The sequence below is a fragment of the Thalassophryne amazonica genome, chromosome 3 (assembly GCF_902500255.1).
Source record: "Thalassophryne amazonica chromosome 3, fThaAma1.1, whole genome shotgun sequence".
In the NCBI taxonomy this organism is placed as follows: Eukaryota; Metazoa; Chordata; class Actinopteri; order Batrachoidiformes; family Batrachoididae; genus Thalassophryne; species Thalassophryne amazonica.
Window position 1 is genome coordinate 67,798,434 of NC_047105.1, and position 13,751 is coordinate 67,812,184.

Sequence of the window (13,751 nt, forward strand, 5' to 3'; positions counted from 1 at the left end):
CTTTGCATGGTGTGTGAAGTTAGTGCACTTGCTTCTCAAACAAAATATTCCTTGTTCAAGGCTGGTTGTGCCCCATTCTCCTTGAACAGCTGAAGTTGCAGCTCTAGCTGCCAGTAGGATACTGTAAATTACCATACAACCCCAATTCCAATGAAGTTGAGACGTGTGAAATGTAAATAAAAAACAGAATACAATGATTTGCAAATCCTCTTCAACCTATATTCAACTGAATACACCACAAAGGCAAGATATTTAATGTTCAAACTGATAAACTTTATTGTTTTTGTGCAAATATTTGCTAATTTTGAAATGGATGCCTGCAACACGTTTCAAAAAAGCTGGGACAGTGGTATGTTTACCACTGTGCTACATCACCTTTCCTTCTAACAACACTCAATAAGCACTTGGGAACTGAGGACACTAATTGTGAGTATCATTGGGTATAAAGGAGCATCCTCAAAAGTCTCAGGCGTTCACAAGGAAAGATGGGGTGAGGATCACCACTTTGTGAACAACTGCATGAAAAAAATAGTCCAACAGTTTAAGAACAATGTTTCTCAGCGTTCCATTGCAATGTGTTCCTTGTCAGTAGGTGTGTGGTGAGTCTGTCGGAAAGTTGTATACATATTCAAAACGTGGACATGTGACAGAGAACTTTCCCGATGGTTGTATGTTTATTTTGTCCTGTACTTGTTTGTAGCTTGCCAGTGAATGTCAAGTCGACATTAAGCTGCTTTTTCATTTCAGCAGCAGAAAAACCATCACATCAGAATCACATCCAGCAAAGTGCAGGAGACAACATGAGGCGCAGTCATTTTTCAATGATAATGAAACAGACAATGATTTACTTAATCGAAAGATACAATGGAGTTTTAGTGTTTTGCACTGTATTATATTAAAAGAAGAAACCCTGACTCTGATGGTAGCTTAAAAAGTTAATTTTTTGTGAGGTTATGAATTCTGTTCTGCAATATCACACAAAATATTCATGTGTACCTGTTTCAAACCAGGCGACTCTCTGCACTTAATTAATCTATCTGTCACTGTCCATTGTTCCTCATCGTTAAAGATAAAACATCCAGTTTCTCCTTGTTGCTGCAGTAAGCAGGAAAGTTGAAAACTTGTATACATCTCTTGCTGTCCATTATTTCTCCTTGTTAAAGACAAAACAACATCCAGTTTGTTCTTGCCGCTAACTGCTGATCATAGCTGCTGAGATGGGAATGCAGGTTTATCTGTGCATTATTTGTTTGTCTTCTGTTTACATCCAAAAGTGCTGCACACCCACATTTGATGGTTGTCCCCTTATTCCATCAGCACCTGAAATCTGTGGGAGACCGACGGATTAGGTGATTTTTGCTAGTGGGCAAATTATTAATTAAATCCCTTCTAATCAGTTTCCCCAATCCGTCACAGTGTGTGACTGTTGCCTCGGTGCCAGATACATTCCACCTTGGCCGCAACTCTCTTACTACAAACTCTCAAACTGACGTCATTGTCAGGTGACTACTACCAGCACACACTCACTAAATGATGTTGTCATGGGTAAGATGGAAGCAGCAAAATAAATAAATAAATACAATTTGTGAAAACTTTTTTTTTTTTTTTTTTTTTTTGCTTTGCCACAAAATTTATTTATTTCAGGCAGGACATTTAACTTCAGCATAAATTAAGTTCAAGTTCAAGTTTATTCGGAACTTTGCAATAAAATAAAACTAAACAAAATAAAGCAAAACTGATTTCTCAGCCAGTCAACCCATGCAACTGAAAGAGTGTAGGTTGAAGCAAAGCTTATATACACCCCTTTTACCTCAGCAACGTTTACTTATCACAACAAAAACAAAACAAAGTGAGTTTATTTCAGGATGGACATTTAATTTCAGTGTAAATTAAGTTCAAGTTTATTCTGAACTTTGCAATAAAATAAAACAAAACAAAATAAAATAAAACTGATTTCTCAGCCAGTCAATCCATGCAACTGAAAGGGTGTAGGTAGAAGCAAAGCTTATATACACCCCTTTTTGTTGTGTGGGCTGCTGAAGAGGAGGTACTGCTGGCCCACCACCACCAGATGGCACCCTGCTTGAAGTGCGGGCTTCAAGCACGAGAGGGCGTCATAGCAACCGGGAGTGACAGCTGTTACTCGTCATCAGCATCAGCTGTCACTCATCCACATCATCACCACTACCTTAAAGGCCGGACTGCAACTCCACCTCCCCGCCGAGAAATCAACTACCAATCAGTACCGGGTCTGACTGCTGAAGACAGCGGCCACCTGGGGCGCAGGGCTTGGCGGCTCCAGTGTTCTTCAGCTCCGTTGGCAGTGGAAGCTGTGTGGGATCCGGCTCTTCTCTCGCCAGGCGTCTTCTATCGTCGAGCCTGCCCACACGTCACCTGGTGTATGATTGACAGTCACTATATTGTTATTGTCTGTACGTCGTTGTGCGATTCACAACATTAAATTGTTACTTTTGGCATATCCATTGTCCGTTCATTTACGCCCCCTGTTGTGGGTCCGTGTCACGACACTTTCACAACAGGATTTCTCGGCCAGCGTCATGGATCCTGAGGGGCGTCAACCATCGCTTGAACAGCCAATGGAAGAGCAAGGTGCACAGGCGCCAGCAGGAGGCGTGTTGGGTGAGCTGCAGCACATCTTAACCGCCTTTACCTGTTGGGAAAGTGTAGGTACACGGACCCACAACAGGGGGCGCAAATGAACGGACAATGGAGGAAGTCAAATAACAACACTTTACTGTTGTGAATGGGCACAACAAATACAACAGATTACAACAATAGACAAAAAGCCAAATCACAAAAGGTGTCGTGTGGGCAGGCTCGAAGATAGGAGACGTCTGTCCAAAGCAGAACCGGAACCACACGATTTCCTCTGCCACCAGACCCCGGGAATACTGGAGCCGCCAAGTCCCGAACTCCCAGGTGGCCACTGCCTCCGCGTGTCGGACCTGGTACTGCTGGCGAGGAACAAAAAACAATTAAATGTGGGCGCGTTTGCACCCAGCAATCCGCACGGCAGGAAAACTACCTCCACCTCTCGTTGGAAAAGGAGTCTGCTATACAATGCACAAAAGTCACAGAAGGTTACTGTCACACAGTCAGCTGAGAACGTTACCTTCCAGGTAGAACGATATCTCGGCAAAGAGGTGGAGACGTCGTCCTGCTGATGTACCCCTGCTGATCGGATGATTGGTAACAGCTGTTGCAGGTGATGCGTGACAGCTGTCACCCTGGCTGCTCCTGTGAGGCGGCTGCGCCCTCTGGTGCCTGGAGCCCGCACTCCAGACAGGGCGCCCTCTGGTGGTGGGCCAGCAGTACCTCCTCTTCTGGCGGCCCACACAACAGGACCCCCCCCCCTCAACGGGCGCCTCCTGGCGCCCGACCAGGCTTGTCCGGGTGGCGGCGGTAGAAATCGGCCAGGAGGGCCGGGTCCAGGATGAAGCTCCTCTTCACCCAGGAGCATTCTTCGGGACCGTACCCCTCCCAGTCTACCAAATACTGGAAGCCCCGGCCCATCCTACGGACATCCAAGAGCCGGCGTACAGTCCAAGCCGGCTCGCCATCGATGATCCGGGCAGGAGGCGGCGCCGGACCCGGAGTTACAGAGGGGTGAGGTGTGATGCGGTTTGACTCGGGACACATGAAACACAGGATGGATCCGCAGTGAGGCCGGAAGCTGAAGCCTCACTGCGGCGGGACTGATGACCTTAAGGATCTTGAAAGGGCCGATGTAACGGTCCTGTAGCTTGGGGGAGTCCACTTTGAGGGGTATGTCCTTTGTGGATAACCACACCTCCTGCCCTGGCCGATACGCAAGGGCCGGGGTCCGCCGACGGTCTGCATGGGCTTTTGCCCTCGTCCGGGCCTTTAGCAAAGCAGAACGGGTGGCACGCCACACCCGACGGCACTTCCGTAGGTGGGCCTGGACCGAGGGCACACCGACCTCTCCCTCAACCACCGGAAACAACGGGGGCTGATACCCCAGACACACCTCAAAAGGGGAGAGGCCGGTGGCTGAAGACACCTGGCTGTTATGGGCATACTCGATCCAGGCCAAATGGGTACTCCAGGCCGCCGGGTGCGCGGCAGTCACGCAGCGCAAGGCCTGTTCCACCTCCTGGTTTACCCGTTCTGCTTGCCTGTTGGTCTGAGGGTGGTACCCGGACGAGAGACTCACCGTGGCCCCCAGTTCCCGGCAGAAGCTCCTCCAGACTTGCGAGGAGAACTGGGGACCGCGATCGGAGACTATGTCTGTTGGAATCCCATGCAGCCGGACGACGTGGTGGACCAGGAGGTCCGCTGTCTCCTGGGCTGTCGGGAGCTTCGGGAGGGCCACGAAGTGGGCCGCCTTGGAGAATCGGTCCACTATCGTGAGGATGGTGGTGTTACCCTGGGACGGCGGGAGGCCCGTGACAAAATCCAGGCCGATGTGGGACCAGGGGCGATGAGGCACAGGCAACGGCTGGCGTAGTCCTGATGCCCTGCGATGGTCAGCCTTGCCCCTGGCGCAGGTGGTGCAGGCCTGGATATAATCCCGGACGTCGGCCTCTAGGGACGCCCACCAGAAGCGCTGCCGGACAACTGCCACGGTTCTTCGCACCCCTGGATGACAGGAGAGCTTGGAGCCGTGACAGAAGTCCAGGACTGCAGCCCTAGCTTCTGGTGGGACGTATAGTTTGTTCTTCGGCCCAGTTCCGGGGTCCGGGCTTCGTGCCAGGGCCTCCCGGATGGTTCTCTCTACGTCCCAGGTGAGGGTGGCCACGATAGTGGACTCCGGGATGATGGGTTCCGGTGGATCCGACAACTCCGCTTTGACTTCATTTTCATGTACCCGGGACAAGGCATCCGATCTCTGGTTTTTGGTCCCGGGACGATAGGTGATCCGGAAGTCAAAACGGCCAAAGAACAGTGACCAGCGGGCTTGCCTGGGGTTCAGCCGCTTGGCGGTCCTGATATACTCCAGGTTCCGGTGGTCAGTGAAAACCGTGAATGGCACGGACGTTCCCTCCAACAGATGTCTCCACTCTTCAAGAGCCTCTTTCACCGCAAGGAGTTCTCGATTGCCGACGTCATAGTTCCGTTCGGCCGGGGTCAACCTGCGGGAAAAATAGGCACACGGGTGAAGGACCTTATTGGTCTTCCCGCTCTGGGAAAGCACAGCTCCTATCCCTGAGTTCGAGGCGTCCACTTCAACCACTAACTGGCGACTAGGATCGGGCTGCACCAGAACGGGTGCAGACGAGAAGCGCCGTTTCAACTCCTTGAACGCGGCATCGCAACGATCCGACCAGGTGAAGGGGACTTTTGGTGAGGTCAGGGCTGTCAGGGGGCTAGCTACCTGACTGTAGCCCTTAATGAACTTCCTGTAGAAATTTGCAAAGCCGAGGAACTGTTGCAGCTTCCTACGGCTAGTGGGTTGGGGCCAGTCTCTCACCGCCGCAACCTTGGCCGGATCAGGAGCGACGGAGTTGGGGGAGATGATAAACCCCAGGAAGGACAAAGATGTGCGGTGAAACTCACACTTCTCGCCCTTCACAAACAGCCGGTTCTCCAACAACCGCTGCAGGACCTGACGTACATGCCGGACATGAGTCTCAGGATCCGGAGAAAAGATGAGTATATCGTCTAGATATACGAAGACGAATCGGTGCAGGAAATCCCGCAAGACATCATTAACTAATGCTTGGAACGTCGCGGGGGCGTTTGTGAGGCCGAACGGCATGACCAGGTACTCAAAGTGACCTAAGGGGGTGTTAAATGCCGTCTTCCACTCGTCTCCCTTCCGGATCCGAACCAGGTGATATGCATTTCTAAGATCTAGCTTTGTGAATATTTGGGCTTCATGCAGGGGCGTGAACACTGAATCCAACAAGGGCAACGGGTATCGATTACGAACCGTGATTTCGTTCAGTCCCCTATAATCAATGCATGGACGAAGTCCGCCGTCTTTTTTACCCACAAAAAAGAAACCTGCACCCATCGGGGAGGTGGAATTCCGGATCAACCCGGCGGCTAAAGAGTCCCGGATGTAGGTCTCCATTGATTCGCGCTCAGGTCGCGAGAGGTTGTACAGCCTGCTGGACGGGAACTCAACGCCTGGAACCAAATCAATGGCACAATCGTACGGACGGTGGGGGGGAAGGGTGAGCGCCAGATCCTTACTAAACACATCCACAAGGTCATGGTACTCCACCGGCACCGTCCCCAGATTGGGCGGGACTCTGACCTCCTCCTTAGCCAGGGAACCGGGAGGAACCGAGGAACCTAAACATACCCGATGGCAGGTCTCGCTCCACTGAACCACTACCCCGGACGGCCAGTCGATCCGGGGATTGTGTTTTAACATCCAGGGGAACCCTAGAATCACGCGGGAGGTGGCAGGAGTCACAAAAAACTCGATCTCCTCCCGGTAATTTCCTGACACCACCAAAGTTACTGGTGGTGTCTTATGTGTGATTAGAGGGAGTAGGGAACCATCTAGTGCCCGCACCTGCACAGGCGAGGTAAGCGCCACCAGAGGGAGCCCTACCTCCCTGGCCCATCTGCTGTCTAACAGATTCCCTTCAGAGCCCGTGTCCACCAGTGCTGGGGCCTTCAGGATTAAATCCTCATAAAGGATTGTCACTGGGAGTCGTGTGGCAATATGGGTATGTCCCACGTGAATGTTTTGGCCCACCCCTAACCCAGTGTCTAGGGGCGGGCGTTTGGTGTTTAACCGCTCGGGGCAGTCCCTCACTTGATGCTCTATTGAGCCACAAACAAAGCACGCTCCGCGGGCCAGCCTCCTCTGTCTATCTGGTGCCCTAAATGTGGCCCTGCTCGTGTCCATAGCTTCATCAGCAGGGGGAGCTGTCACCACATGGAGCGTAGAGGCCGTGGAGCGTGGGGAGGGCGGAACTCGGTCGGAACCAGAAGGGAGAGGGACGGCGCGTACCCGGCCACGCCCTTCGTCTCGTTCCCGACGGAGTTCTTCTAACCGATTGTCTAATCGTATAACGAGATCAATAAGCCCGTCTAAATCCCGCGGTTCGTCCTTGGCCACCAGGTGCTCCTTCAGGACCAACGACAGTCCGTTTACGAAGGCGGCGCGGAGGGCAGTGTTATTCCAGCCGGACCTCGCAGCCGCGATGCGGAAGTCGACTGCATAAGCAGCTGCGCTCCGGCTCCCCTGTCTCATTGACAGCAGCACGGCTGAAGCGGTCTCTCCTCTATTTGGGTGATCGAACACTGTTCTGAACTCCCTCACAAACCCATCATATGTCAGAAGGAGCCGTGAATTTTGCTCCCAGAGCGCTGTAGCCCAAGCGCGTGCCTCGCCGCGAAGCAGATTAATCACATAAGCTATCTTACTAGCATCAGTCGCGTACATGACGGGACGTTGTGCGAAGACGAGCGAACACTGCATAAGAAAGACCGCGCATGTCTCCACACAACCCCCGTACGGCTCTGGAGGGCTTATGTATGCTTCAGGGGAAGGTGGGAGGGGTCGTTGAACGACCTGTGGAACGTCACTGTTGCGCACAGGATCGACAGGAGGGGGAGCCGCAGCAGCGCCCTGAGGGCGCGCTTCCACCTGCGCGGCGAGAGCCTCCACCCTGCGGTTAAGGAGGACGTTCTGCTCGGTCATCAGATCCAGCTGAGTCGTAAAAGCGGTGAGGATTCGCTGCAACTCACCGATCATTCCTCCTGCAGACGCCTGTGCGCCCTGCTCTTCCATTGGCCGTTCAACAGCCGGTTGACGCCCCACGGGGTCCATGACGTTGGCCGAGATATCCTGTTGGGAAAGTGTAGGTACACAGACCCACAACAGGGGGCGCAAATGAACGGACAATGGAGGAAGTCAAATAACAACACTGTTGTTACTGTTGTGAATGGGCACAACAAATACAACAGATTACAACAATAGACAAAAAGCCAAATCACAAAAGGTGTCGTGTGGGCAGGCTCGAAGATAGGAGACGTCTGTCCAAAGCAGAACTGGAACCACACGATTTCCTCTGCCACCAGACCCCGGGAATACTGGAGCCGCCAAGTCCCGAACTCCCAGGTGGCCACTGCCTCCGCGTGTCGGACCTGGTACTGCTGGCGAGGAACAAAAAACAATTAAATGTGGGCGAGTTTGCACCCAGCAATCCGCACGGCAGGAAAACTACCTCCACCTCTCGTTGGAAAAGGAGTCTGCTATACAACGCACAAAAGTCACAAAAGATTACTGTCACACAGTCAGCTGAGAACGTTACCTTCCAGGTAGAACGATATCTCGGCAAAGAGGTGGAGACGTCGTCCTGCTGATGTACCCCTGCTGATCGGATGATTGGTAACAGCTGTTGCAGGTGATGCGTGACAGCTGTCACCCTGGCTGCTCCTGTGAGGCGGCTGCGCCCTCTGGTGCCTGGAGCCCGCACTCCAGACAGGGCGCCCTCTGGTGGTGGGCCAGCAGTACCTCCTCTTCTGGCGGCCCACACAACATTTACCGCTCGGTTGGACTTAGTTACCGAGCAGAGCAGTGTTCTCAATCGTAGGATGGAGGCTCTCACCGCCCAGGTGGAAGCGCATGCTCAGGGCGCTGCTGCAGCACCTCCTCCTGCACCGTGTGCCAGAAACAGACATTCCGTTGGTCGTTCAACGAACCCCCCCACCTTCCCCTGAAGCATACATAAGCCCTCCGGAGCCATACGGAGGCTGTGTGGAGACGTGCGCGGACTTCTTGATGCAGTGCTCGCTCGTCTTTTCACAGCGTCCCGTCATGTACGCATCAGACGCTAGCCGGGTGGCTTATGTGATCAATTTGCTTCGAGGAGAGGCACGCGCCTGGGCTACGGCGCTTTGGGAGCAGAATTCACGGCTCCTAACGGTTTACACTGAGTTTGTGAGGGAGTTCCGACAGGTGTTCGACCACCCTCATAGAGGCTAGACCGCTTCAAGTGTGCTGCTGTCGATACGGCAGGGGCGTCGGAGCGCAGCAAAGTATGCAGTCGAGTCGGCTGGAATGCTGTTGCGCTCCGCGCCGCCTTTGTAAACGGACTGTCTCTGGTCCTTAAGGAGCACCTGGTGGCGAAGGACGAGCCGCGGGATTTAGATGGGCTTATCGACCTGGTTATACGGTTAGACAACCGATTAACAGAACACCGACGGGAGCGAGACGAAGGGCGTGGTCAGGCACAAGCCGTCCCTCTTCCTCCTGGGTCCGAAAGGAAGCCGACTTCACCACGCTCCGCTGCCAGGGCTCTCCACGTGACGACAGCTCCCCCTGCTGACGTTGCTAGGGAAACGAGCAGGGCCAAAAAACGATCAGATCAGAGACAAAGGAGGCTGATCCATGGAGAGTGTTTTCTCTGCAGCTCTACCGAGCACACACAGAGAGAATGCCCCAAACGGTCAAAACAGCAGCACTCGTCCTTAGAGACTGGGCTAAGGGTGGGTCATAACACGCACGCGGGGGAACCCCAAAAATCAGCACGAATCCCAGTCACAATCCTTTGTGAGGATTTAACCCTTCACGCCCCAGCACTTATAGACACGGGGTCAGAAAGGAATCTGCTGGACAGCAGATGGGCAAAGGAAGTAGGGCTCCCTCTGGTGGCTCTGCCTTCCCCTGTGAAGGTACGAGCACTAGATGGCACTCTTCTTCCATTAATCACACACCAGACACAGCCAGTGACTTTGGTGGTGTCTGGGAATCACAGGGAGGAGATAGTGTTTTTTGTAACACCTTCTACCTCCCGAGTGATTTTGGGTTTTCCATGGGTGTTGAAACACAATCCCCGGATTGATTGGCCGTCTGGGGTTGTGACGCAGTGGAGCGAAACCTGCCACCGGGAGTGATTAGGATCCTCGGTTCCACCCGGTGAGATAGCTAAGGAGGAGGTCAAAGTCCCGCCCAATCTGACGGCGGTGCCATGTGAGTACCACGATCTTGCTGACGTCTTCAGCAAAGATCTGGCACTCGCCCTTCCCCCGCACCGACCGTACGATTGTGCCATCGATTTGATTCCGGGCGCTGAGTACCCGTCCAGTAGATTGTACAACCTCTCACGTCCGGAACGCGAATCAATGGAGACCTACATCCGGGACTCGTTAGCTGCCGGGTTGATCCGGAACTCCACCTCCCCGATGGGTGCTGGTTTCCTTTTTGTGGGTAAAAAGGACGGCGGACTCCGTCCATGCATCGATTACAGAGGGCTGAACGAGATCACGGTTCGCAACCGATACCCGTTACCTCTGTTGGATTCGGTGTTCACGCCCCTGCATGGAGCCCAAATATTCACCAAACTCGATCTTAGGAATGCGTACTTCCTGGTTCGGATCCGGAAGGGAGACGAGTGGAAGACGGCATTTAACACCCCCTTAGGTCACTTTGAGTACCTGGTCATGCCGTTCGGCCTCACAAACGCCCCTGCAACGTTCCAAGCTTTGGTTAATGACGTCTTGCGGGACTTCCTGCACCGGTTTGTCTTCGTGTATCTAGACGACATCCTCATCTTTTCTTTGGACCCTGAGACTCATGTCAAGCATGTACGTCAGGTCCTACAGCGGTTGTTGGAGAACCGGCTGTTTGTGAAGGGCGAGAAGTGCGAGTTCCACCGCACTTCTTTGTCCTTCCTGGGGTTCATAATCTCCTCCAACTCCGTCGCCCCTGATCCGGCCAAGGTTGCGGCGCTGAGAGATTGGCCCCACCCAACAAGCCGTAGGAAACTACAACAGTTCCTCGGCTTTGCAAATTTCTACCGGAGGTTCATCAAGGGCTACAGTCAGGTAGTTAGCCCCCTGACAGCCCTGTCCTCCACAAAAGTCCCCTTCACCTGGTCGGATCGGTGCGAAGCCGCATTTAGGGAGTTGAAATGCCGGTTCTCGACTGCACCGGTTCTGGTGCAGCCCGATCCCAAGCGCCAGTTCGTAGTTGAAGCGGATGCCTCTGACTCAGGGATAGGAGCCGTGCTATCCCAGAGCGGGGAGTCTGACAAGGTTCTCCATCCTTGTGCCTACTTTTCCCGCAGGTTGACCCCAGCTGAATGGAACTATGACGTCGGCAATCGGGAACTTCTTGCGGTGAAGGAGGCTCTTGAGGAGTGGAGACACCTGTTGGAGGGATCATCGGTACCATTTACGGTTTTCACGGACCATCGGAACCTGGAGTACATCCGGACCGCGAAGCGTCTGAACCCCAGGCAAGCCCGCTGGTCGCTGTTCTTCGGGCGTTTTGACTTCCGGATCACCTACCGCCCCGGGACAAAGAACCAACGATCTGACGCCCTGTCCCGGGTGCATGAAGAGGTGGTCAAGACCGAGCTGTCAGACCCCCCTGAAACCATCATCCCCGAGTCCACTGTCGTGGCCACCCTTACCTGGGACGTGGAGAATACCGTCCGGGCGGCCCTGACATGGAACCCGGACCTGGGGACCGGCCCGAAGAACAAGATGTACGTCCCACCAGAGGCCAGAGCTGCGGTTTTGGACTTCTGCCATGGGTCCAAACTCTCCTGTCATCCCGGAGTGCGCAGGACCATGGCAGTAGTCCAGCAGCGCTTCTGGTGGGCGTCTATGGAAGCCGACGTCCGGGACTACGTCCAGGCCTGCACCACCTGTGCCAGGGGCAAGGCGGACCACAAGAGGACCTCAGGACTCCTCCGTCCCCTACCGGTGCCTCATCGCCCCTGGTCCCACATCGGCCTGGACTTTGTCACGGGCCTCCCGCCGTCCCAGGGCCACACCACCATCTTAACGATAGTGGACCGGTTCTCCAAGGCGGCCCACTTCATGGCCCTCCCGAAGCTCCCTACGGCCCAGGAGACAGCAGACCTCCTGGTCCACCACGTCGTGCGTCTGCATGGGATACCAGCGGACATCGTCTCAGACCGTGGCCCTCAGTTCTCCTCTCAGGTCTGGAGGAGTTTTTGCAAGGAACTGGGGGCCACCGTGAGTCTCTCGTCCGGGTATCACCCCCAGACGAACGGACAGGCAGAGCGGGCCAACCACGAGTTGGAACAGGCCCTTCGTTGTGTTACCTCCGCGCACCAGATGGCCTGGAGCACCCATCTGGCCTGGATCGAGTACGCCCACAACAGCCAAGTGTCGTCTGCCACCGGCCTCTCCCCGTTCGAGGTGTGTTTGGGGTACCAGCCCCCATTGTTCCCGCTTGTGGAGGGTGAGGTCGGTGTGCCCTCGGTCCAGGCCCACCTCAGGAGGTGCCGCCGGGTGTGACGGACCGCCCGTTCTGCCCTGTTGAAGGCCCGGACGAGGGCCAAGGCCCATGCAGACCGCCGGCGTTCCCCGGCCCCTGCATACCAGCCTGGGCAGGAGGTATGGTTGTCGACAAAGGACATCCCACTTCAAGTGGAATCACAGAAACTGAAAGACAGATATATCGGATCCTTTCCCATCACCAAGGTCCTCAGCCCGGCCGCAGTGAAGCTACGGCTGCCAGCTTCACTGCGGATCCATCCTGTTTTTCACGTGTCGCGGATCAAACCATACCACACCTCACCCCTCTGTACCCCCGGACCGGCGCCGCCTCCTGCCCGGATCATCGACGGGGAGCCGGCTTGGACTGTGCGCCGGCTCCTGGACGTCCGTCGGAAGGGCCGGGGGTTCCAGTATTTGGTGGACTGGGAGGGGTATGGACTCGAAGAACGCTCCTGGGTGAAGAGGAGCTTCATCCTGGACCCGGCCCTCCTGGCCGACTTCTACCGGCGGCACCTGGACAAGCCTGGTCGGGCGCCTCCTGGCTGGTTGAGGGGGGGGTCCTGTTGTGTGGGCCGCTGAAGAGGAGGTACTGCTGGCCCACCACCACCAGATGGCGCCCTGCTTGAAGTGCGGGCTTCAAGCACGAGAGGGCGTCATAGCAACCGGGAGTGACAGCTGTTACTCGTCATCAGCATCAGCTGTCACTCATCCACATCATCACCACCACCTTAAAGGCCGGACTGCAACTCCACCTCCCCGCCGAGAAATCAACTACCAATTAGTACCGGGTCTGACTGCTGAAGACAGCGGCCACCTGGGGCGCAGGGCTTGGCGACTCCGGTGTTCTTCAGCTCCGTTGGCAGTGGAAGCTGTGTGGGATCCGGCTCTTCTCTCGCCAGGCGTCTTCTATCGTCAAGCCTGCCCACACGTCACCTGGTGTATGATTGACAGTCACTATATTGTTATTGTCTGTACGTCGTTGTGCGATTCACAACATTAAATTGTTACTTTTGGCTTATCCATTGTCCGTTCATTTATGCCCCCTGTTGTGGGTCCGTGTCACGACACTTTCACAACACTTTTACCTTAGCAACTTTTACTTATCACAACAAAAACAAAACAAAACAAAGTGAGCAGAACAGCAAACAAAGACATCTTAAAATAATCAATAAAAGAAAATTCCTCATCATATCCACACCAATAACAGCACACATCACATAATCCCCCCCCCCCCCAAAAAAAAAATTAATAACTTAATTGTCCATACTTTAACCAACAACTATATAGTCCTTCAACCAGGAATTGAATTTTCAGAGAATTTAGACAATTTTCACATTCAGAAAACATCAATTCCTTATATTGGCGTTTAAACTGACTGACATTTGGACATTGCTTGAGTTCCTTCGCCAGATTATTCCATATTTTAGGGCCACAAGTAGAAACACAAAAGCCTTTCCTGGTGGTCCTAGCTCCAGCAATTTTAAAATGATACAAGCCCCTTAAATTATATTCTTGAATTCCGAGGGCAGTTGTTCATTTTTCTCTTTATA

General features: G+C 53.8%; 1 protein-coding gene across 4 annotated transcripts in view; it reads left to right on the plus strand.

Moving 5' to 3' along the window:
- The window catches only part of LOC117506953 (sodium-coupled neutral amino acid transporter 3-like), a 203,270-nt gene that overhangs the window by 111,915 nt on the left and 77,604 nt on the right, over positions 1-13,751 (plus strand). The gene's annotated exons all lie outside the window — the stretch shown is intronic.